Source organism: Schistocerca piceifrons, chromosome 6 (assembly GCF_021461385.2).
Source record: "Schistocerca piceifrons isolate TAMUIC-IGC-003096 chromosome 6, iqSchPice1.1, whole genome shotgun sequence".
Classification (NCBI taxonomy): Eukaryota; Metazoa; Arthropoda; class Insecta; order Orthoptera; family Acrididae; genus Schistocerca; species Schistocerca piceifrons.
In genome coordinates, this window is record NC_060143.1 from 331,840,976 (window position 1) to 331,867,070 (window position 26,095).

Consider the following 26,095-nt stretch of genomic DNA (forward strand, 5'->3'; position numbering starts at 1 on the left):
ATCGAGTCCCGTAAGAGTTCGGGCAATGCGTGTGCATCCAGCAGAGAAGAAGAAGGTCAATGGCCGATTAGCCTTAACTATATATGGAGAAGGTATCTGTTCTTTCGGACTTCTTGGAATGAAATGACAATTAAATCAAGACCCTGCAGTGCACTATCCTCTGTGCCCTCGGTGGCTCAGATTGACAGAGCGGCTGCCATGTAAGCAGGAGATCCCGGGTTCGAGTCGCGGTCGGGGCACACAGTTTCAACTGTCCCCGTTGATGTATATCAACGCCTGTCGACAGCTTAGGGTCTTGATTTAATTATCATTTCATTCCAAAAGAGCTGCATGGTCACCGATGGTATATGTTCTTTCTGACATGTCCGAAATAACAGATACCTTCTTCATATGTAGTTAAGGCTAACCGGCCATTGACCTTCTTCTGTGCTGAATGCACACGCATTACCCGAACTCTTACGGGACTCGGTAAGAAGAAATCCACTGACATAAATGACTCTGAAAAAAACCATATAGTCATCGCCCAGCAACTGGGGACGAGTATAGCTGAAATGGCGAAACTGATTGGCTGTTCGCCTTCTTTTGTCGCGAGTATCTATGGAAAGTGGATAACTGCCCGAATCACAAGGTCATAAACGTGCTGCACAGTGTTTTCATAATCATGATAGTGGACTCACGTTGATGTCTCAGCCAACAGATTCGGCTGATCTGAACCTGATGAAACACATGTGGAACGCTCTTGTGCACAGCTCCTCTCCCACAAACCATCAGTTCTTATTCTACGGGAATGGCCAGACTGGTGCGTAAACATCTGGAGCTGCATATCTCACGCAACATACCAAGGAATTTTCGAATCCATACAGTGTGGAGCCACTGTTGGATCAACACACTATGAAGCAGGTGGTCATCTCTCTAAATTATTACAGCGTACGCCAACATTCAGCATGACCAGGCTACACCATAGTGTAAAACATACGAATACAGTCATCAGAAGATGGCGCGAATATCAGGGAATAAGGTCACGTGACGACAGGGTCATTGGAGATGGAGGACAATCTCGGGTTATCCAATGGTAGGGAAAGAATTCAACCGTGCCCTTCCGAAGGAACTATCCTGACTGACATTTACCTTACGCGATTTAGGGAAACTGTGGAAATCGGAAATCTGGATGACAGGCCAGCGTTTTCAACATCATCATCCCTATCGCCATGTTGCGTCTTACCATCGCGCAGCGTCACTCGACCTAAAGGCTTCAGAATGTGAGAAAGAAAGGTTACAGATGAACTTTCCACCCATGTCTAGATCCTTACACCGCAATGCTGACTGCTGACTGAGAAAAACAGGAGAAAGAAATATGTCGTTACGTGATTAAGGAATAATCCCGGCGCTCGCTTGAAGTGTGTTACAGAAGAGACGGAAAACGTAAATCTGGTTGACTGGGCGGGGAGTAAGAACCTCGTTTCTCAGAACTTCAAATGCATGTATAGCACCACTCCAGCAACTAACTCTACGCAGCCCCTTACGAGGACTCTTGAAGTGAAATCATTTATGACTTAAATTAGGATAATCAATTTCTAAGTCATACAACTGACAGTAAAACATACTTAATCAGAGCACTGTTCGAGTAGCAGTATACAACGTAAAGTCACATTAAAGTAACCACCTGCCAAAAGCCTGAATAACCACCGTTTGCAGGAAAAATTTGGAAATTTGTTGTAAGTTTCTGTGGGAGCAAACTGTTGAGGTTCAAATGCTCTGAGCACTATGGGACTTCTGAGGTCATCAGTCCCCTAGAACTCAGAGCTACTTAAACCTAACTAACCTAAGGACATCACACACATCCCTGCCCGAGGCAGGATTCGAACCTGCGACCGTAGCGGTCGCGTGGCTCCCGACTGTGGCGCCTAGAACCGCTCGGCCACCCCGGCCGGCAAACTACTGAGGTCATCGGTCCGTAGGCTTACACACTACGTAATCTAACTTAAACTAACGTACGCCAAGGACAATACACACATCCATGCCCGAGAGAGGACCCGAACCTCCGACGGAAGGGAGCCGCGCGAACCGTGGCAAGACGCCCATAGACCGCGCGACTATCCCGCTCGGCCCGTTTGCACAACGGAGCGCTGCAATACGTGGAGGGGCAGAGTAGACGAGATTCTGGAAGATACCGAAATGGAGTGAAGTCATGCCGACAGCTGCAAGACGTGCAGGAAGTTAGTCAGTGAGGTTCTGGAAGGTACGGTCAGGCATGTGCAACCATGCCGATTCCACTGCCTTGACCAGCTGCGCTAAGTTTTTTGATTGGCGACCCATGGCATGAACAGCGCAATGAACGTGGCCCGCACATTCTAGATCGGGTTTTTATCCGTGTAATTTGGTGACCTGGGGAGTACAGTAACGTCATCCTGATTCTCTTCGAACCACTCACTCACTCTGTGAGCTGTGTGACACGTTGCGTTGTCCTGCTGGTGGAGGCCATCGGGACGAGGAGAAACAAACTGGACAGATGGATACTTGCGTTGAGACGTTGTGTCTTCCAGAATGACGAGATCACCTAAGGAACGCCACGAAAACTTCCCCAGACTATAACGCGCATTCCTCCGGCCCCGACACTGATTGTTGCAAAGTATCCGCTTCCGGACGTTTCAGGCTGTACACGCAACGGCCATCTCTCCGATGCAGCATAAAACGTGATCCAACTGAAAAGACCGCCTGTTGCCATTCAGCGTGCAAACTCCAAACTTGGCTGCTGATGAACAGCAGTCAGCATTGGCGGTCGTTGAGGGTACGCTTTTGGTAGCTCCATGATTTGGTTCGTCTTGGAGGTCAGTTGCTCAACAGTTGCTCATTTGTTCGCCCGTACTCATTTCCACATACGCCTTTCTACCCTGTCATTTATGGCCCGTGGTGCACCATAGCACCTTGGGCACCAGTTTTGGATAGCGCCGCTTTGCCATGCGCGGTGTGTTTTAACCACGGCAGCACGCGATGAGTTTATTAACTTAACCGTTTTGAAATCCATCCACCCTTGGCTTGGAAGCCAATGATCATTCCCTTCTGGACGTCAGATAAGTCGCTCCGCTTACGCATTACGTTGACGACTGCACGAATTTCCGAGTCCCCCCAGGCAGGCTTCGTATACCCTTCATTGCTAGTGGTGCCACTTGCCGTCTGTGAGTGGTTATTACACGTTGATGTCGAACATAGGCGGTGGTTACATTAATGTGATTGGACCGTGTATTTCCATTAATATTCTCTCCCTTCTCAGCGTTCACAGGCCCTGCAGACCACGCGCTGCACCAACGATCTGCTTCCACCGTCTTCTACCCCTCGCAGCCCCTCTCCACCCTATGGAAATTCCTAATGCTGCGATGTCCTTCTCTATGTCATCTTTCCACCCTGTACGGGGCGACCCAATGGTCTTGTTACCTGGAGAGTTCCTTCAAATTCTTTCTTGGTGATTCTGTTGTTTTCCATTCTAGCCACATGTCCAGCCCATTGCAGTCTCCTACTTCTTAATTTCTGGATGATAGTGGGTTGCTTTATTAACTGATAAATTTCATTGTTCTTTCGAATTCTCCATACACCATTCTCCAACACAGGTCCCCAAATTTTTTACATTACTTTTCTCTCGAAAACATTCAGTTTCTCTCTTTCATTCTTTGTAAGCGTCCAGCTTTCTGAACTGTACAGTACTATGGGGCAGATGATAGTGTTGTATCTCTTCATCTTTTTGGTGATTGACAAAGCTTTACTTTTGAGTGGGTTGCTTAGTGAGTACATATATCTTGACCCTGAGGCTATTCTTTGATTTATATCCATTGTTATGATATTTTTACTGTTGAACGTGATCCAAGGTATTTAAACTGGCGAACTTCTCTGAATTTAGAATGCTGGTCAATTTCAAAGTAAGGATTTGGGTTTATGACTCGACCTATTTCCATATATTCGGTTTTCTCTTGGTTAATCAAAAGCCCCATTTTGGTGGCATTTCCGTTAATACACACGGCACAATTATATCATCTTGCAATAGCCAGTCACCAGTTGTTTATCGTTTGGATCTCTGAAATACACTGCTGGCGGCTAAAACTGGAATCCTATGAAGGCGTCAGATTGTCATGAAGCATACAGCATACTTGGATATACAAATGATTAGCGTATCAGCGAAACATCATATACGCTGGTGTCCAAAATTAAAGTAATAAAGGGCTATTTCCCCTCCGGTGTCTAATTCATGATATAATCATACAAACTGTCAACCAGATGTGCGTACGATCGTATTTTGCATGGAAGATGGCATTCCGGTCAGCGGACAACCACGTCAACGATGACGTCAGGGCACCTATGAAATGAGGTAGTGTTTGCCGGGTAGCCCCACATCACAATCGCTGTACACAGTCACAGATGATGCAGCGTGGCACAGAGAAGATGCATACTGGACTCTCTGCGGTGGAGGGCCACAGAAAGAAAGGAAGCAGGGCAGTAGCAAAGTGATTTGTCCCGATGGCTTAGTGTGAATCGTTCTGTTGTTTCTCGGATGTGGCGACAGAAACAGGATCCCCATGACCAGGGCAGGGGCTACCACGTGTGACTTCAGAAGAGAGGGCCGTTATTTGGCTGTAAGGGCACGGCAGTGCCGGCTTCATACTGTACGGCAACTGGCATGTGAGTTCTCTACATCAACTGGACGTTTTGTATGGAGGCAGGCGGCTTCGGCAGAGTGGCCTTTATTATCGGAGACCTGCCGCATGTCTACCTCTGGCACGTCTTCACAGAAGGGAACGTCTAGAGTGGAGTCATCAACATGTCACTTGGACACTCGAACAGTGGGTCAATGTTGTCTTCACAGATGAGTCCCGATTTAGTCTGGAGAGTAATTCTCGAGGGAACGTAAAACACAGTTTCGGGACCCAGACATTGCGGAAACAGACCGATATCGAGGAGGATCGCTAATAGCATGGGCAGGGATTATGTTTACCACTCGAAGCGCTGTTCATGAAATTGAATCGGCAAGGTTTAATTGCTCTCAGGTATCGCGACGAGATCTTGGGACCTGATTTGCGGTTATTGCGAGGTGCTGTGAACCCAGACTTCGTATCGATCGATGATACGGCTCGATCTCATAGAGCACGGGTAACTGATGTTTTCTTGAAAACGGAAGATACTGACCGCGTGGTCTGCTCGCTCTTCCGATTTGAATAAAATAGAGAAAGTCTGGGATCCACTAGGGAGGCTGCATCACATCAGCATCCACCAACCACTCTCCAAGACTTGCGAGCAGCTCTGCAGGAAGAGTGGGCGTTATTGCCTCAACGTGCGACTGATGGTGACATTCACAGCATGTCCCGTCGTTGTCAGGCATGTAATGCTGCCAGAGGTGGTCACACCCAATACTCAGCACATTAACCAATTGTCGGAATGTGTGTGCAAATCCGTTATGTTGGAAAAAACGAAGAACATTTTTGTCTAGCGTTATGCATGTTGCAGTTGTTTACTTTTGTATTCTTTACATATTTTCTACTTTACTGTCACCTGTTTAAACTGTGTTGTGGCAAAATAAACGCAACCTTGCAAAATTCCTTACTGTTGTTTTAATTTTGGACACTAATGTAATAGACAGAAATGAGACCATCGAATTCTGTATAAAGAGGAAGCATGCACAGCGGGCTTAACATTCAGAAATCGGACTTGAATGCTGTTTGTTTGTGAGAAGATTTTCTTATATTTCGTGTATGAAGGTCGCCCAGCACGTACTGAAATTGAACAGCAGCAAGGTCGTGGCCTATCGACAAGCGGCCTATCGTTCTGTGATACTGCTGCTCTCTTTCGTCAGAATTGCAACTGTCATGCGAACGCGGAATTCGACGGTTTCAGGAGGGCTATACTCACCGCCACGTAGGATCTCAACGGCTCCACGTAACTAGCGCCCGAAAGGACAGACATTGTTTACTCGTCTGTGCAGGACCGTATAGGCACGTCACCATATTGAGTAAGGAAATTGGCTTGTTAAGTCCAACCTAACACTGTGACGACGTCTGGAGCGCCACATACTACAAGAACGGCGACGATTGTTGCTCCTTCCCAAACGCGTCAGTAGAGAGAGGCACGCCGACGCCCACGACGACAACGAAAACGCGGTCGGCAATAGGACTGTTGATATTTTTAAACGTATCAGTAATCCGATATATCGATATTTAAATAATATCATGATCGGCTCTCGACATATCGAATATATATATATATATATATATATATATATATATATATATATATATATATATATATATATATATATATATATATATAGAGAGAGAGAGAGAGAGAGAGAGAGAGAGAGAGAGAGAAAATGTCGACGTATAGAACTATAGAAGTATCGGCTGCACATTGTAAATATACTACCGGTTTACAGCTGTATATTTAAGTATTGTTTTATTATTAGATATCCTCCTTGGCGATAACCACTTTGTTAACAATAGTAACTGCACGTAAGTGGCACAATAAAAAGTGTCCAATTGGTCTGTCGTTCGGTTTCGTTACATACGGAATTTGTCTGGAACACTTCATGCCGACTTCCTTGTATGTTTTTTTTCTTTTTTTTTTCATTTCTGCAAACGCCAGCGACCTAGCAGCTGTAGTGTCAAAATTTCGTGAATTTAAACGTTGCAGTTTCTGCTGGTAGCGCCGAGCGCCGATTACGTCAGCGTACCCCCTCACGCGTCTCCATTCACCGCAAAAACCAATCGTGCCAGTTACATCTTTTCCAGCAATCATTTTTGAAGAATGCCGATGTGAATAAATGTAGCACACTAGCTGCGTTAAAAATTGTTGTTTAACACAACTGGTGTGCTATTTCTCCACATAGGAAATCTTGTTATTCGATTCACACACACCCTCCCCCTCTGCTGTCCTCCCACAGTGCAATGGACTTCTTCTTCGTGCCACCTATACTTGCTTCACATGGTCAAAGAGAAAGACTGGACGTGATGGGAGCTCAAAAAGTAGTAAGACTCCTTCACACAGTGAAAGTAAATTTATGTTCTACTACAATATCAAAAGAACAGTTTCATATATTAACAAAAAATTGCGGATAAATGTAATATAAAATAAAAATATCTGCATCTGACAGTACCTTCCCGATATCGATATGTAGGGAGAAAGTATTAACGATATATATCGATATTGCTTGGAAAGTCACTGATATATCGGTATTTTATCAACAGCCCTAATTGGCAGCACATATTCTTTTGAGACGAGTCCCGGTTCTGCGCACATCATCGCGGTGATTGCTTCCATGTGTGTAAGTTTCGAGGAAAACGAACGTTGTCAGATGACATTCGTCATCGTCGTACGGGCGGTATAGGATGCCATTGAGTACGGGGCACGATCGCATACATGTGCCTTATTTCCCAAGCAGCAAAATTTCTCAGGGCAAAGATAATCGCAATTGCTTTGAGATAAAGGGCTAAAATCGACTCAAACTCAGTTTTACCTAGCGACATATTTTTCCAGCCAAAGATACTCAATAGGAAGAATCATTTTGATGAACTAAACTATTTTATGACCTGCCTTAGTGGACTGACAGCCGAGGCTATTCTGATTGTATACATTTTCAATACAAATGTAATCTTTTCTCTGAGATTCCTGGCTAACCACACACTCCGAAATCGCGACATATTGGGAAATAAACAGCCAAATATTTGTAACAAGCGAGCAACAAAATTACCATTGTAGTTTGTTTCTGTCGCAACAATTTAAGCTGTCCTCTTATATTCCCACCTAACCATACCGCTGGCAGTCGCTACATACGTAGTTATGACAAGCAACAAGAGTAATGCTACTGCTGTTCGTTTCACACACAGCAATTTTGCCCCTCATTTTCTAATCAGATAGAAGTCACAAAGTCGAAGATAGTCATTACTGAGAGCGCGCTCATGGTTGGTTGGTTGTTTGGGGAAGGAGGCCAGACAGCGTGGTCATCGGTCTCATCGGATTAGGGAAGGATGGGGAAGGAAGTCAGCCGTGCCCTGGAGCGATTTAGGGAAATCACGGAAAACCTAAATCAGGATGGCCGGACGCGGGATGGAACCGTCGTCCTCCCGAATGCGAGTCCAGTGTCTAATCACTGCGCCACCTCGCTCAGCGCGCTCATGATCAGAAGCAGTCAGAAAAGCTTGTAATGGTGTTGCAGGGTAGGTTGTGCTGAGATATAATAATTAAGAAAAATTGGATATGCTGAACCTGGGCAACTAGGTCACAGTACCCGCAAATTCATGCGGCTCGCCAGAGAAGGTGTCGCCAAACGTGTTCTTCTTTTGGTTTCCTAAAACCGAACAAGAAGGCATGCAAAAATTGGACGTGGGACGATAGTAGAGATGGAACCCGAGCCAAAGGCTGAGCAGTCTCGTGCGCTATCATCTAAACTACGCGAACAACTGACAGTAATTGTATCGACGGACCGCTTGAATTGGCTCGCGTTACGGCCTGATTGAATAACTCCACAGCCAATTAACTCGGAAACTGCACAACATATTGAATATTTTTCTTAACAATTGTTTCTCAGCGCAGCCTATCCTGCATCACCCTTAGAACCTTTTGAGACGTTTCTGACCTGCATGTATGTAAATAACATCGAATATTCGAGAACATACTTCTAGCATTTGAATAACAAGTCCCACAATGTGTTACAAACGCTAAGATGAAAAAATATATTAGCGTATAAAACGTTGCGAACCTTCTTCACTCCATTTCGTAATCAACATTCTTAAACACTACGTTACGCGGCAGACTTGCAACTTGTATCTCCAGTATCGTTAGAGTCTCTTTGGGCATTTACCACTGATGCATCATTTAATAATGTGAATTCAAGTATAAGAAATCGAACCGAGGGTGAGGTTTTTGTAATAAATGTTCAGCGCGCCGTTGCTTTGGAACGGCATATTGCAAGCTATAATAGCAAAAATTTTTGAAATTTTTGAAAACATAATCAGAGATCTTAAAATTAGTTAAGATTAACATTTAAATCAGTCTTGATCGCAATTTCTTTATTGGAGTGAGTGGCCGGTTTCGACTCTTTCATAGAGTCATCTTCAGAGTCCAGAGCGGTGGATGGACACTGCCAGGAGAGTTCCGTCGGCCCTCGATGCTCGTGTAACTCATTGAGTCGACGGAACTCGTCTGGCAGTGTCCATCCACCGCTCTGGAGTCTGAAGATGACTCTATGAAAGAGTCGAAACCGGCCACTCACTCCAATAAAAAAATTGCGATCAAGACTGTTTAATTTTATGCGATAGCAAAGCTGCGAAACCAATATAGCGTCCGTCGCTTGGAAGCGTCGAGTGACACGTCATTTCGACGTCACTTCCAAAAATGTTCAAATGTGTGTGAAATCTTGTGGGACATAACTGCTAAGGTCATCAGTCCCTAAGCTTACACACTACTTAACCTAAATTAACCCAAGGACAAACAGACACACCCAAGCCCGAGGGAGGACTCGAACCTCCGCCGGGACCAGCCGCACTCGGGAACGGCCTGGCGGTTTGCCCTTACACAAACAACCCGTTTCTCAGAATTGTTCATGCCATCGTCTCACGCTCTGTGCTATAGGAGGATCCACATCATATCTAGTGTGAAAGTCACGCAAAATGTAGGACACGAAACGCTTTCTGTTGTCCCAACACCATTTTTCCTATTACTGAAGTGGGCGCACAGTGGTGCTACCTAGCGGGAACCATATAAAACTCGAGAGTTTGCTGTTTCCAACAGTACGTTGTTCAAGGGCACATCTCAAATAACATAATAGTTATGTTTTTTTTAAGTCGGATGATTCTCTTTGATACACCTTGTACAGTATATTACAGCAGAGAGTATTTGACTTTGAAGTCTCACGCCTTATTTTTTTTCTTTTCTTTATTGTTATTTCACTCCTCTCGCGCCATATGTGTAGGGGAGGCCCGACAGCGGTACAATATTCCATCCTCCAGCCAAGACCATTTTTAAAAATAACAAAAATGCGAAAAATAAGACATTAGGACGATTTTCTTTGTTAAGTTAAAAATCAGAGATGGATAACTAAAAAGCGAAAATATATAGATTTGAAACACACATCGCTGGAATGTGAAATTCGACTAAGAAAAAGCACAGAAGCGCTGCAGTTTCACTTACAGTCTGAAGGACTTGAACAGGGAGAGAATTATTTCGAGAGGAGAGAGTATAGGATTGAAGAGTGTGGGTAGAAAAGTAGCGTTCTGTTAGGCAGGAGAACTGTGGAGATGAAAGTAGGTGTTGGAATGGATAATGGGAAGACAGAGGATGGGAAAGACATGGGGTGAGGAGGAGTTTGGTGTGTGGATAGGCTAGTGGAAACAAGAGGAATGGGATGGGGATGGACAGAGAGGGAAAGGGAAAGAGGAGCTCTGATGTGGAGTCGGGTAGATGAGGAAGCGTTAAAGTTGACAGGAGGGATAAATATCGGGTCAGACCTGATTGCCTGGGAGAGCGAGTTGGTTGAAGTTGGGTTGGAATAGGATGTAAAGGGTACACAGGTGTAGGGACAGTGGCACGAGTTTGCAGAAGCACAGCAGCATACCACAATTGGTCATGAGAAGGGTGACAATGGGGTTATAGGAATCTAGTTTGGACAGTATGGGAAATACAGAGGTGTTCGATGTGGGTGGGGAGGGGTGGGAAGTTCGTGAAATGGTATAGGATCCATGTGGGGGCATGCAAACAGATGCGCAAATAGAAACGGAGTGTTTGAGGATTTAGAGGGACTTATAGAACTTTGGTTGGGCTGCATCATTTGCATGGCAGAGTTTGGGTCGGATCAGTGGTTTGTAGGTGTTGAGAATAGTGGAGGGATGTAATTCCCAAGATCGGCCTTTTAGTAGATTAAGCCTGTTGGTGGCTTTCTGTTCTATGGTTAATAAGTGAGGGTTCCACGTTAGTTGCTGCTCGAGGGTTGTTCAAGATATTTTACTGTATTTGTTAATTTCATGTCACGTCGCCTTATGCAACTGTCCTTTCTCCCGTGCTCCATTCCGCAACACACATACACCAACACACCCACACACACACACACACACACACACACAACACACACACACACTCGGAACAGTGCAATCAGTCGGCGGCCCCCCTGCACCGAGCAAAGACGCTGGAGCTAAATCTGGCGGTGCAGTCTTCGTGTTCGGAGTGTCGCGCTGCCGGGGTTTGGGTTTCTAGCAAGCCGGCGGTGCCCCCTGCCAGCGGCCGCAGTGTTAACTAGGGGCTCATTCCAGCGGCCGGTGTCGCAACCTTCGCTGAGGGAAACGTACGGCCCCCCAGCGCCCTGGCCACTCGCCAGCGATGCCACTTTATCATGCGTGCCTGAGCGACCGGCCGCTGCCCTGTCTTCCCGCACTCGCTCGCATTCCACCGCCCACTACTCCGAATCCCACTCCTGTCTCGAGAATCCTCTAATAGCGTTCTTGTACTTGCCTGGAGTGAGTGCGAGTTCGACGGAACAGGCGTTCAGCGGATATAGTGCTGTACCGCCGACCGAGCTATCCAGGCACGACCTAAGACCACCCTCCCAGCTTCAATACTGCCGCTACCTCGCCCCCACTTTTCAAATTCCACAGAAGCCCTCCTTCTCACCCTGCTAAACCAGTTCGCCTCCAAGAAAGGATTTTACGGAGAAATGGCTTGGCAACAGGCTAGGGCATTCCAGAGTGAATCTTTCACACTGTATGCAACGTATACGCGACATTAATAAAGAATAGACTAAAGGTACTTTCAAAAACGTTTCTTACAGAAGGAAAAACAGAATGGGTTTCGGATAATAAGATCTTTCTTAGAGAGGGTTTCTTCAGCCTGCCTCATTGGGTTCAAATAGCTCTGAGCACTATGCGACTTAACTTCTGAGGTCATCAGTCCCCTAGAACTTAGAACTACTGAAACCTAACTAACATAAGGATATCACACATCCATGCCCGAGGCAGGATTCGAACCTGCGACCGTAGCGGTCGCGCGGTTCCAGACTGTAGCGCCTAGAACCGGCCTCATTATTGCAAAACACAGAGTGTACAATCACTCCACATATATAGCCCCTATCGATTATGAAAAAGTTTTTGAAAAAGGGGTTGGGTTGTTTGGGGAAGGAGACCAGACAGCGAGGTCATCGGTCTCATCGGATTAGGGAAGGACGGGAAAGGAAGTCGGCCGTGCCCTTTCAAAGGAACCATCCCGGCATTTGCCTGGATCGATTTAGGGAAATCACGGAAAACCTAAATCAGGATGGCCGGACGTGGGATTAAACCGTCGTTCTCCAGAATACGAGTCGTGTGCTAGCCACTGCGCCACCTCGCTCGGTTTTTGAAAAAGTTAACAGGGTTAAATTACAGCAAATTTTAGAAATGGATGATATACGGTCGCATGTGGTAAATGTAATTTGAAATATGTTCATACAAACTAAACTGAAGTACAAAAAGCAAGTGCGTTTGTGAGAACCATCTCTCAAGAGCTGAGAGAAGGGTGTCCTTTATCACCCGCATTATTTAATATAAGGGTGGTCAGAACAGTCTGGAAAGATTGTAAGAGTGTTGGAGGTTGGATTTTGCTGAGAAACAATTGTTAAGAAAACAATGCGAAATGTTGCGCCGTTTCCGAGTTAATTAGCACTGAAGGTAGCCTATCAGGCTGGTGCGTGCGCAGTTTCAAGCGGTCCACCACATACAATTAGCCTTTGGCTAGGGTTCCTTCCTTACTACCGTCCTTCGTCCAATTTTTGTATCGCTCTCTCGTTAGGTTTTGGGAAACGAAACGAAGACGTTTGACGACACCGTCTCTACCTAGCCGCTTGTATTTTCTCGCCCAACTGCCTGATTGCTTAACTTAAAAGCTAATTATCACGGAAAAGACACAACGTACCGAATTTTTTCCGCCGGCCGGTGTGGCCGAGCAGTTCTAGGCGCGTCAGTCTGGAACCGCGGGACCGCTACGGTCGCAGGTTCGAATCCTGCCTCGGGCATGGACGTGTGTGATATCCTTAGGTTAGTTAGGTTTAAGTAGTTCTAAGTTCTAGGGGACTGATGACTTCAGCTGTTAAGTCCCATAGTGCTCAGAGCCATTTTTGATTTTTTTCCTTAACGAGTATCTCTTAGTATAACCTGGACTACAGCACCATTTCAAGCTTTTCAGACTGTTTCTGACCACCCTGAGTATACATAGGCCACGTCTTGGCAGAATAAAGTGGAACACCATTTACTCGTAAGACGAATTACATAGAGAAATTTGGTCCTTGCAGAAGGTGGCAAACTTCTATAACATGTCAATATCTAAAGATAAAACTAAGAGAATGGCATTTCTTCGTAAGGAGCATTTAAGAGCAAAAATAATAATCAAGACTACAAACTCCAAAAATTTCAACAGTTGGTAGGTATTATCAGTCGTACTCCCCTCAAGAAAATTAGGGAAGAGACAGTACTAAAATTTTATAGAGTGGTAGCAGTAACTAGTTCTAATGGATGGGCTAGACACTTGGCCTCTAATTGCCACTCAACAGAGGGCGACTGAAGCATCAGAGATGTGACTCCTAAGAACTCTAGCTCATTACAAACTGATAGATCGGATAAAGAATAATGAAATTAGAAATGAACTGGGCGACGAAAGGATACTTCAGAAAACAGATACGTACATAAAAAATGGGATTAACTCGTTCGAAGGATATGAGATGAACGAATACCTATATTAATATACAAATAGACACCTCAATGGAAAATAAATGTTGTGTGTTCTAAGAAGAGACGGAAAAATCAGTTGCAGTCTACTTGAATTTGAAATTGGCAATGACTCCTAAACCACAACATTATGTGATTATGACGACTATCATCTTTCGCTCTGCTGCAGAGTGTGTGCCGTTATGAAACTTTCTGGCCAGAGACGGACTGGCAGAACAGCAGCTGGAAGGGCGGATAGTAACTTCCACCCCGAGACCTCTGCCGGTAAGCGCACTGCCAGCGAAACACGAGGTGGCGGTTTCGAGTCCCGGTCCGGCACACAGTGTCTGTCAGTAAGTTTCAGATCACCGCACCCTTCGCTACAGATGGTTCAAATGGCTCTGAACACTATGGGACTTAGCTGCTGTGGTCATCAGTCCCCTAGAACTTAGAACTACTTAAACCTAACTAACCTAAGGACATCACACAAATGCATGCCCGAGGCAGGATTCGAACCTGCGACCGTAGCGGTCGCGCGGTTCCAGACTGTAGCGCCTAGAACCCCTCGGCCACTCTGGCCGGCTTCGCTGCATAGTGGAGCATCTGTTCTGGAACAAATATTAGCAGCGCGCAATTACTTTTACTGCTTTTCAATCAAAAGAAATCGGACGAATTCACGCAAATATGAGCAGAAAAGAAAATACGAGTTTATAAAATATCTGAAGCTGCACTCTAAGATAAAAAAGGCACGGAAATCTGTGCTGTATATGTATAGACAAACAAATTTCAGAGAAAACTGGATGATTTATTCAAGAGAAAAAGCTTGAAAAACTGAGCAAGATAATAACGCGTCGAATCGCCTGTGGCCCTAATGCAACCAGTCATTCGGCTTGGTATTTATTGATTGAGGTGTTGGATATCTTTCTGAGGTACATCGTGCCAAATGCCGTCCAATTGGAGCGTCAGCTCGTCAGAATCCCGAAATGGTTGGAGGGCAGCGCTCATAATGCTCCAAACATTCTCAGTTGGCTAGACATCCGGAGACCTTGCTGGCCAAGGTAGGATTTGGCAAGCGCGATGACAAGCAGAGGAAACTCGCGGTGTTCGGGCGGGCGTTATTTTGCTGAAATGTGAGCCTAGGAAGGCTTGTCATGAAGGGCAACCAAACGCGACGTAGAATATCGTTGACTTACCGCTTTGCTATAAGGGTACTGCGTATGACAGCCAAAGACGCCCTGCTATGAAAATAAATGGTACCCTGGAACATCGCTCCTGGTTGTCGGTTTTTTTTTTTTTTTTTTTTTAAGGATGCCATACCCTCGCGGGTAGTGGCGGCTGTTGAAGACCCAAGTCCTTCTCATCCTGGGGTTGATTTATGCTGTTGGGGCACCATTTATTTATTTCATGGGGCAATCCTGTCTACTTGGTTGTTAATGCTATGTGCCGGCCGGGGTGGCCGTGCGGTTCGAGGCGTTACAGTCTGGAAGCGAGCGACCGCTACGGTCGCAGGTTCGAATCTTGCCTCGGGCATGGATGTGTGTGATGTCCTTAGGTTAGTTAGGTTTAATTAGTTCTAAGTTCTAGGCGACTGATGACCTCAGAAGTTAAGTCGCATAGTGCTCAGAGCCATTTTGTTAATGTTGTGCTGGCTTATGCCATTTTATAGTCAGATTTTGCTAAATCTAAGTGGTGGAATTCCTCATCCCGGTAATCACCTTGCAACTGGGGGGAACCACCAAAATCCCAGTCGGAATGGCGCTGGATCTGATCTCTGGTCTCTGTGAGTTTCTAATTTAGGTTTCTAGTCTAGTTGATATTCTAGTGATGGCTGGATTATGTCTGGTCTCTGTGAGTTTCTAATTTAGGTTTCTAGTCTAATTGATATTCTACCGATATATGGATTATATCTTCTAGACTGAGGATTGTGCCTACGCTATACGCGATATTGACTGAATATGTTTCTGACTTATAGTTTGTTTGGGATAACTCTATTCCTAGACTCTAGGGTGTGAGGAGGATGTTCAAGGAGAAGAAGCGTTCGATCGTTGCACTTCACTTCACTGTTGAGATTGGAGAGGACAGGGGAAGTAGTGGGGTGTACTTCACGTCACTGGATTCTTCTTTCTCTGATTTTTTCGATAAGCTCCGTATTGTTGGGGAACATTTTTTGGATTGCATGTGCGATGAAATCTGGGGGGTCAGGGCATCTGAAATGGGTGATTTTTAACTCATTGACTGGAGCAGCATTGTCTTCAGTGACGAGTCTCGCTTCGAAGTGAGCCCCGATGAGCCGCGAAGAGAAGCGAAAAGCCTTTGACACAAAACAATCAATCTTTCATCTACTTGCATAGAGGAACTGCATGTCCAGGAATAAACCTGCACTTGTTTCACGTTTCAGTATTATGAGGTGCCTCGCGTGAAAAGCATAATCCGAGGAAGGCTACGCAGACTTTAATGTTGTTGGTAGAGGAGTCCCGTGCGGAACTGGAATCAGCCGGCGTCGGCCAAGGCGTCGGCGTCGGCGTCTCTTGTTTCGGCGCCGAGTGCTGCTCCTATTCTGGTCGGCCAGACGCCACGCCCCGCTCCGCCCCACCCACAGACAGAAATACCGGCACTCCAACATCTCGCAGACAGCTATAGCAACGCGACAGTTGGCGAGGTAAACGCATTCGCCACCCACATGCATCATGGCCAGAGAAATGGCACACAGTGTCCGTCGTATTTCCGATCCCCATAATAACGTGTTGCTGTAGAATGTGGACGAATTGGCTGATGCAACAGTGTCTAGAAGTTGAGATTAATTTTAAAAAAAGCAAGTTTATTTTCTGAATGCGATGTCTGAAATAACAACTCAATAAAAAGGCATTTGGCGTACAGCAGTGTCCAAATTATGTAAATCTTCTGAATATAAAGGTTGTTGTTGTTGTGGTCTTCAGTCCAGAGACTGGTTTGATGCAGCTCTCCATGCTACTCTATCCTGTGCAAGCTTCTTCATCCCCCAGCACCTACTGCAACCTGCATTCTTCTGAATCTGTTTAGTGTATTCATCTCTTGGTCTCCCTTACGATTTTTACCCTCCACGCTGCCCTCCAATACTAAATTGGTGACCCCTTGATGCCTCAGAACATGTCCTACCAACCAATCCCTTCTTCTAATCAAGTTGTGCCACAAATTCCTCTTCTCCCTAAGCCTGTTCATTACCTCCTCATTAGTTATGTGATCTACCCATCTAATCTTCAGCATTCTTCTGTAGCACCACATTTCGAAAGCTTCTATTCTCTTTATACGAAGACAGCAACTTGTTCTCGAAAGAACAGTTACTGTTGATGACCGTGCAGCTTTTCCCTGGAATAAATGCTTACTAACTGAAAACCTCAGCTGCCGACGGGTGTTGTTTTGATATACCTCGATGTGGACAGCTGAAAATGTGTGCCCCGACCGGGATTCGAACCCGGGATCTCATGCTTACATGGCAGACGCTCTATCCATCTGAGCCACCGAGGACACAGATGAATAGCGCGACTGCAGGGACTTATCCCTTGCACGCTTCCCGTGAGACTCACATTCCCAACTGTCCACAATTCTACGTATGTATTATACCTGTTCATCTGTGTCCCCGGTGGCTCAAATGGATAGAGCGTCTGCCATGTAAGCAGGAGATCCCGGGTTCGAATCCCGGTCGGGGCACACACTGTCAGCTGTCCACATCGAGGTATATCAACAACACCTGTCGGCAACTGAGGTTTTCAGTTAGTAATCATTTATTCTATTCTCTTCTTGTCCAAACTATTTATCGTCCATGTTTCACTTCCATACATGGCTACACTCCATACAAATACTTTCAGAAACGACTTCCTGACACTTAGATCTAAACTCGATGTTAACAAATTTCTCTTCTTCAGAAACGCTTTTCTTGCCATTGCCAGTCTACATTTTATATCCTCTCTACTTCGACCACCATCAGTTATGTTGCTCCCCAAATAGCAAAATTCATTTACTACATTCCCCCAGCATCACACGATTTAATTCGACTACATTCCATTATACTCGTTTTGCTGTTGTTGATGTTCATCTTATATCCTCCTTTCAAGACACTCTCCATTCCGTTCAGCTGCTCTTCCAGGTTCTTTGCTGTCTCTGACAGAACTATAATGCCATCGGCGAACCTCAGAGTTTTTATTTCTTCTCCATGGATTTTAATTCCTACTCCGAATTTTTCCTTTGTTTCCTTTACTTCTTGCTCAATACACAGATTGAATAACATCGGGGATAGACTACAACCCTGTCTCACTCCCTTCCCAACCACGGCTATCCTTTCATGCCCTTCGACTCTTATAACTGCCATCTGGTTTCTGTACAAATTGTAAACAGCCTTTCCCTCCCTGTATTTTACCCCTGCCACCTTCAGAATTTGAAAGAGAGTATTCCAGTCAACATTGTCAAAAGCTTTCTCTAAGTTACAAATGGTAGGAACGTAGGTTTGCCTCTCCTAAATCTATTTTCTTAAATAAGTCGTAGGGTCAATACTGACTCACTTGTTCCAACATTTCTACGGAATCCAAACTGATCTTCCCCGAGGTCGGCTTCTACCAGTTTTTCCATTCGTCTGTAAAGGATTCGTGTTAGTATTTTGCAGCCGTGGCATATTAAACTGATAGTTCGGTAATTTTCACATCTGTCAACACCCGCTTTCTTTGGGATTGGAATTATTGTAAGAAGAATCTAAAGGCACACATTTAAAAAATGAGTAATGTAACAAAACAGTTAACAGATGAAATGTTTACATCCAGCTACCCCCCCCCCCCCCCCACACACACACACACACACGAGTGACAGAAAAGTTTCATGCCTCCCTCTGTGAGTTGTTTTTGTGCGTGTCAAAACAGCGGATACACTTACGTCTCTTATAACACGTAGCAAACAACAGAGGCGAGACAAGTAAATGTGTACTAAACAGTAAATGTTAGTTAGGCTAGTTTAGATCTTGAAGAGGGCGATTTCAGTTGCGTTGGTAGATACTGACATGATTTCCTTGAGGCTGTCCTGGGTGGTGCTGTCAGGTCAAAAAGGATGTAATAAATGACAAAAAGGTTATCATAAATAACTGGAGCGATTTCGCAAATTTTTGTAACTATATTACTTAACATATTGTCACATGGCGTTGCACACACACACACACACACACACACACACGCACACACTCACACACACACACACACACACACACAAATTGAAAAATACAAAAACTTATTTTTGACCTATTACAAGTACTTCTGTATGCTAATTCTGAAGATATAGAGTCGATAATCAAATTCTCCCTGCGTTAGGGGCACAGCACGTCCCTGTCAATCTGTTCAAAAGCACTGTTGATTCGAGCTCACAGTTCTGGTGGACTGAAGCAGGCTTTTAAACTGGATTAATGGGAAAGGAAGCTATGAGTTACATTGTGAGAATAAAATTTCGCCTTGTACATGGATGGTTTGCCGGGCCTATACTATTCTGCTTTCTTATAATGTTCCAGTACACTAACAATACCGGAGGACAGACACAAACTGCGTGAGACCTGCGCGAAAGGCGGTACGGAGGCGTAACAAAAGATTTTCTTGTCTCGGAAATGCTCTTTTCTTGAGCAAAGAATTGGACGCTGTCAGCCAGATACATACTGTGAGTACTGTGGCCAGAACGTGAAATAGGCAATCATTACACATGTGAGAACGACAAGGGGCAAATACTTCCATCGTCGTAACCAGACCTGACACAGCGAGCAGCCACTGTTGCTACAATGGATGTAGAAGAGACAGCAACAGTCAACTGGGCAATTAACACAGAGCGCCTCGATGGGACAGGTTACGTTAGAAATTTTCCTTGTCAACATACTGTGAAATAACAATTGCCCGTTTCCCGAGCGAAATTTTCGATGCGATAGAAAGTAAGCGATTCGCATTAAAAACGCTGAAACCCCATACTATTTGCAGAACTTTTACCCTTAAAATTTGCTACAAAACACTTCATTTGCGTAGCGTTACGCGTTAGCGCATATTTATTGCTTTGCGTATTATGATCTTGGGATTTCGGATCATTTTTCAGTCTCATTGAGAAACTGTTCTTGTGTTACAGTATTTGGGCTAGAGCCAATAAGACAGATAATCAGTATGTTAGCCAGAATTTACCAGGTGTACAGGTGTGGGTGTCGGCCAAGTAGCCAAATGACCTTTGGAAGCTTGCCGGCCATTCTACCTGATTGTGCGGGGAGAAAAGAAAGGTAAACAATTACGTGGCCTTCATTAGGATCACAGGCACGACCGTGATCTTGAAACGTATTTCTGATAGAGTTAAAAGCGAAGAGACAGTATATGCGTACTGAAGACTGTCTTGTCATTTTGTTTATGCTTCTAATTCACTTTAACATTTTTAGGTTTACGTACTTCAATCGCGGAACCCTTATAAGAGTTCTTTGTTGTTCGTCTGTGTATCTGTCAGACTGTTAATAACTCCTTTCTCTCAGGAACGGGCAGATTTATCAACTTGAAATTTATGCCACATACTAAAGCCTAAGGTCCCTCGGCACTGTAATACACTCCTGGAAATGGAAAAAAGAACACATTGACACCGGTGTGTCATACCCACCATACTTGCTCCGGACACTGCGAGAGGGCTGCACAAGCAATGATCACACGCACGGCACAGCGGACACACCAGAAACCGCGGTGTTGGCCGTCGAATGGCGCTAGCTGCGCAGCATTTGTGCACCGCCGCCGTCAGTGTCAGCCAGTTTGCCGTGGCATACGGAGCTCCATCGATGTCTTTAACACTGGTAGCATGCCGCGACAGCGTGGACGTGAACCGTATGTGCAGTTGACGGACTTTGAGCGAGGGCGTATAGTGGGCATGCGGGAGGCCGGGTGGACGTACCGCCGAATTGCTCAACACGTGGGGCGTGAGGTCTCCACAGTACATCGATGTTGTCGCCAGTGGTCGGCGGAAGGTGCACGTGCCCGTCGACCTGGGACCGGACCGCAGCGACGCACGGATGCACGCCAAGACCGTAGGATCCTACGCAGTGCCGTAGGGGACCGCACCGCCACTTCCCAGCAAATTAGGGACACTGTTGCTCCTGTGGTATCGGCGAGGACCATTCGCAACCGTCTCCATGAAGCTGGGCTACGGCCCCGCACACCGTTAGGCCGTCTTCCGCTCACGCCCCAACATCGTGCAGCCCGCCTCCAGTGGTGTCGCGACAGGCGTGAATGGAGGGACGAATGGAGACGTGTCGTCTTCAGCGATGAGAGTCGCTTCTGCCTTGGTGCCAATGATGGTCGTATGCGTGTTTGGTGCCGTGCAGGTGAGCGCCACAATCAGGACTGCATACGACCGAGGCACACAGGGCCAACACCCGGCATCATGGTGTGGGGAGCGATCTCCTACACTGGCCGTACACCACTGGTGATCGTCGAGGGGACACTGAATAGTGCACGGTACATCCAAACCGTCATCGAACCCATCGTTCTACCATTCCTAGATCGGCAAGGGAACTTGCTGTTCCAAAAGGACAATGCACGTCCGCATGTATCCCGTGCCACCCAACGTGCTCTAGAAGGTGTAAGTCAACTACCCTGGCCAGCAAGATCTCCGGATCTGTCCCCCATTGAGCATGTTTGGGACTGGATGAAGCGTCGTCTCACGCGGTCTGCACGTCCAGCACGAACGCTGGTCCAACTGAGGCGCCAGGTGGAAATGGCATGGCAAGCCGTTCCACAGGACTACATCCAGCATCTCTACGATCGTCTCCATGGGAGAATAGCAGCCTGCATTGCTGCGAAAGGTGGATATACACTGTACTAGTGCCGACATTGTGCATGCTCTGTTGCCTGTGTCTATGTGCCTGTGGTTCTGTCAGTGTGATCATGTGATGTATCTGACCCCAGGAATGTGTCAATAAAGTTTCCCCTTCCTGGGACAATGAATTCACGGTGTTCTTATTTCAATTTCCAGGAGTGTATGTGTAAGCTTCTAAGTTAATTCAGTCAGAAGATCCGACCATTTATGTCACAAATTTTGATCCTCGCAAACCGACTCATCAAAACCTATTAAGATACTTCCCGTGACCTGGAATCATGAAATTTGGCAAGAAACAAGGTTTCACAGTAGAAGTAAAGCAAAAGAATCCGAAAATTGTTAATTTACATTTATATCACACAAAAAATATACCTTTTTTTCGTTTGTTATCCGACTGCAACTTGAAATATTCTCGAAAGTCTTGGAATTCCCGGGACCGATATCTTGACAGTATCAATATCGATAGCAGGCAAAAATCGCCAAGATTCTCGATTCCTGAAATCGATAACTGCCTTTATACACAAACAAATGGAAATGAGCGTTTGGCGTCATTGGCCGGGAGGCCCCTTGCAGGGCAGGTGCGGCCGCCTTGGTAAAGGTCTTATTACATTCGACGCCACATTGGGCGACCTGCGCGCCGGATGGGGATGAAATGATGATGAAGACAAAACAACACGCAGTCCCTGAGCGGAGAAAATCTCCGACCGAGCCGGAAATCAAACCCGGGCCCGTAGGACGGCATACCGTCAAGCTGACCACTTTTTTTTATCGTTGGGTTTGGTCGTTGCGGACGTCACATGACTTTCGTTAATTCGTGAAAGTTCGTTTGTTGATCCTTCCACTTAATTTTTTTATAACAGAGGCCAACCAGCTCTCTGACCGAACACGCTGAGCTACCGTGCCGGCACGTCGTTCTATTTGCATCATTTTCTGGATGTAAAATGACGAATTGTAGTACGAATTAGGATTCCACAATTGTGTCGATGCGTAGTTGATGTTCACTGATGCCGCCGGCTTAAGAGCATATTCGTTCAATTTCTTAAGAGCATATTGGTTCAATTTTGAAACGCACTATAGCAGCGATTCTGCGTGGCGTGGTTTCGACAAGTCATTGGTATGTTTCCGGAGGTATGTGACACCCGAGGTCTACGCGCAGGTCACGCAATTCCCGTAAATTACGGGCAGGTGGTTAGTGAGCGCTGAGATGGCACCCGATAGATTCCTAGATGTGTTCCACCGGATTCAGAATACGCGTTTTTGGTGGCCAAGAAATCAACGTGAGTTCACTATCATGCTCCTCAAACAACTGCAGTACGATTCCGGCTTTGTGACGCGGGCAGCTATTCTGCTGGAGGATACCATCGCCGTCGGGGAAGCCATCAAGCATGCATCTCGTAGTATAACACTGCCCCTGCTGTCCTGCGTCCACATCTCTGTAAATTTTCCGAGCAGCTGTCCACCTGGATGATGTCGCATCCAGACACGACCATCGATCTGGTGTAACAGGAAACGTGAGTCATCTGACCAGCAGGACATTTCCATTTATCCACGGACCAATTTCCATATGACGTGTCCACTGTAGCCGTAGGTTAAAATGGGAATCCATAGGATCGTTTGCTGCAGAACTTCACGTTCAACAGCGTGTGCTGAACGATGTGCTCCGAAACCCTAGGCCAAACACCACTTAAACTGCCGAACCCGGTCGAATCGGATTAATTTCCCGGACGCGTACAATCCGCTGGTGATAAGTTGGTTTTTTAACACACTGCGCAATTACACCACTGGCCATTAAAACTGCTACACCACAAAGATGACGTGCTACAGACGCGAAATTTAACCGACAATAAGAAGATGCTGTGATTTGCAAATGATTAGCTTTTCAGTGCATTCACACAACGTTGGCGCCGGTGGCGACACCTACAACGTGCTGACATGAGGAAAGTTTCCAACCGATTTCTCATACACAAACAGCATTTGACCGGCGTTGCCTGGTGAAACGTTGTTGTGATGCCTCGTGTAAGGAGGCGAACTTCGTGCCATCACGTTTCCGACTTGGTAAAGGTCGGATTGTAGCCTATCGCGATTGCCGTTTATCGTATCGCGACATTGCTGCTCGCGTTGGTCGAGATCCAATGACTGTTAGCAGAACATGGATCCCAACGGCCTCATACCACTAGCAGCCGAGATGACAGGCATCTTAACCGCATGGCTGTAACGGATTGTGCAGCCATGTCTCGATCCCTGAGTCAACAGATGGGGACGTTTGCAAGACAACAACCATCTGCACGAACAGTTCGACAACGTTTGTAGCAGCATGGACTATCAGCTCGGAGACCATGGCTGCGGTTACCCTTGATGCTGCATCACAGACAGGAGCACCTGCGATGGTGTACTCAACGACGCACCTGGGTGCACGAATGGCAAAACATCATGTTTTCGGATGAATCCAGGTTCTGTTTACAGCATCATGATGGTCGCATCCGTGATTGGCGACATTGCGGTGAACGCACATTGGAAGCGTGTATTCGTCATCGCCATACTGGGCGTATCACCCGGCGTGATGGTATGGGGTGCCATTGGTTACACGTCTCGGTCACCTCTTGTTCGCATTGACGGCACTTTGTACAGTGGACGTTACATTTCAGATGTGCTACGACCCGTGGTTCTACCCTTCATTCGATCCCTGCGAAACCCTACGTTTCAGCAGGATAATGCACGACCGCATATTGCAGGTTCTGTATGGGCCTTTCTGGATACAGAAATTGGTCGACTGCTGCCCTGGCCAGCACAGTCTCCAGATCTCTCACCAATTGAAAACGTCTGGTCAATGGTGGCCGAGCAACTGGATCGTCACAATACGCCAGTCACTACTATTGATGAACTGTGGTATCGTGTTGAAGCTGCATGGGCAGCTGTACCTGTACACGCCATCCAAGCTTTGTTTGACTCAATGCCCAGGCGTATGAAGGCCGTTATTATGGCCAGAGGTGGTTGTTCTGGGTGCTGATTTCTCAGGATCTATGCACCCAAATTGCGTAAAAATGTAATCACATGTCAGTTCTAGTATAATATATTTGTCCAATGAATACCCGTTTACCATCTGCATTTCTTCTTGGTGTAGCAATTTTAATGGCCAGTAGTGTACATTAATGAGACCAAAAGCCTGAATAACCACGTTTTGCAGGGCAGACCACGGAAAGACTGCCAGTCAGGTCCTGGAAGGTACCGACAGGGATGTGGAGCCATGCCCACTCCAGTACCATGTCCAACTGCGCTGGGTTTCTCATTTGTGTGTCCATGGTACGAACAGTCCATTCGAGATGGCCCCACAGATTTTCGATTGGGTTTAAATCTGGGGCGCCGGCCGATGTGCCCGAGCGGTTCTAGGAGCTTCAGTCCGGAACTAAAAAAGAACTAAGTGCACTTAGCTTTCATTGGTCCTGAAACTTCGGTTACTGTACATTTGGCCATCATTTTTGCTGCTTACATGAACTGGCATATTTTATACATACAGTAGCACCACTGGTTTCCTATGTGGTCATGTTTTGGATCACTTTACGTGATTCAGTGTTTCGATTCAGTTGGTCTGCCACAAACCCGATTGAAGATGGAATTGTATAGGTTCGAAATAGATCATGTAAATTAAATACTGTCAATAATTCAGCTGAATTAATTATCTAATAAATCATAAAACTCTGTGCGACTTCTGGTAGCCGTGCCCCTTCCCTCTCGCAAAATTTGCGGGCTTAATTTAACTGAGGCCGCCGCCTTGCGGTAAGTCTTATTTAAATTAGGTTGCCGGTGATGGTGTTTTTATGAGGCAGTTAGAGAAGAAAGGAGCCGGTGTGTTTTGGCAGGACGCGAGTGACGTATTTGCGACCAGTGCGCCGGTACTGGCTGAGTCAGGCGGCGCCGACGCCGCTGCAGCTGTCGTGTAAAAGCGTCGGCCCGTCTGGAGGCCAGCCAGGAAGCCGCAGGAGGCAACGCCCTCTCCCCCTAACCTCTGCCGCCATCACCAGCAGTATAGTGCCTGCCACCAGAGTAAAAATATTCTGCCACCAACCTGCTATTCTGCTATTAAACGAGGGTCACTCTATGATGAAGTTTTACCTAACCACCTTCCAAACAAAGGGCTGTAGTAGTGATTTTCTTCAGCCCCGTGTCGGGAAGCTAATATACTTGAAGAGCCAAAGAAAGTGGTACACCTGCCTAATGTCGTGTAGGGCCTCCGCGAGCACGCGGAAGTGCCACAACACGACGGGGCATGGACTCGACTAATGGAGGGTACTGACACCGTGAATCCTGCAGGACTGTCCAGAAATCCGTAAGAGTACGAGGGGGGAGGGGGGGGGGGGAGAAATCTCTTCTGAACACCGTGTTGTAAGGCGTCCCAGATGTGCTCAATAATTTTCGTGTCTGGAGAGTTTGGTGGCCAGCAGAAGTGTTTAACCTCAGGAGAGTGTTCCTTGAGCCACTCTGTAGCAGTTCTGGACGTGTGGGGTGACGCACTGTCCTGACGGAATTGCTGAAGTCCTTCGGAATGCACAATGGACATGAATCGA

General features: G+C 46.2%; 1 protein-coding gene and 2 non-coding genes across 4 annotated transcripts in view; 2 read left to right on the top strand and 1 right to left on the bottom strand.

Moving 5' to 3' along the window:
* LOC124803083 (nidogen) overlaps positions 1–26,095 on the top strand; it is a 329,301-nt gene that overhangs the window by 13,128 nt on the left and 290,078 nt on the right. The window lies entirely within an intron of this gene.
* Positions 17,128–17,201, bottom strand: Trnat-ugu. The gene has a single exon. It is a non-coding gene; the product is annotated as a tRNA-Thr (tRNA).
* Trnat-ugu lies at positions 17,311–17,384 on the top strand. Its single transcript has one exon. It is a non-coding gene; the product is annotated as a tRNA-Thr (tRNA).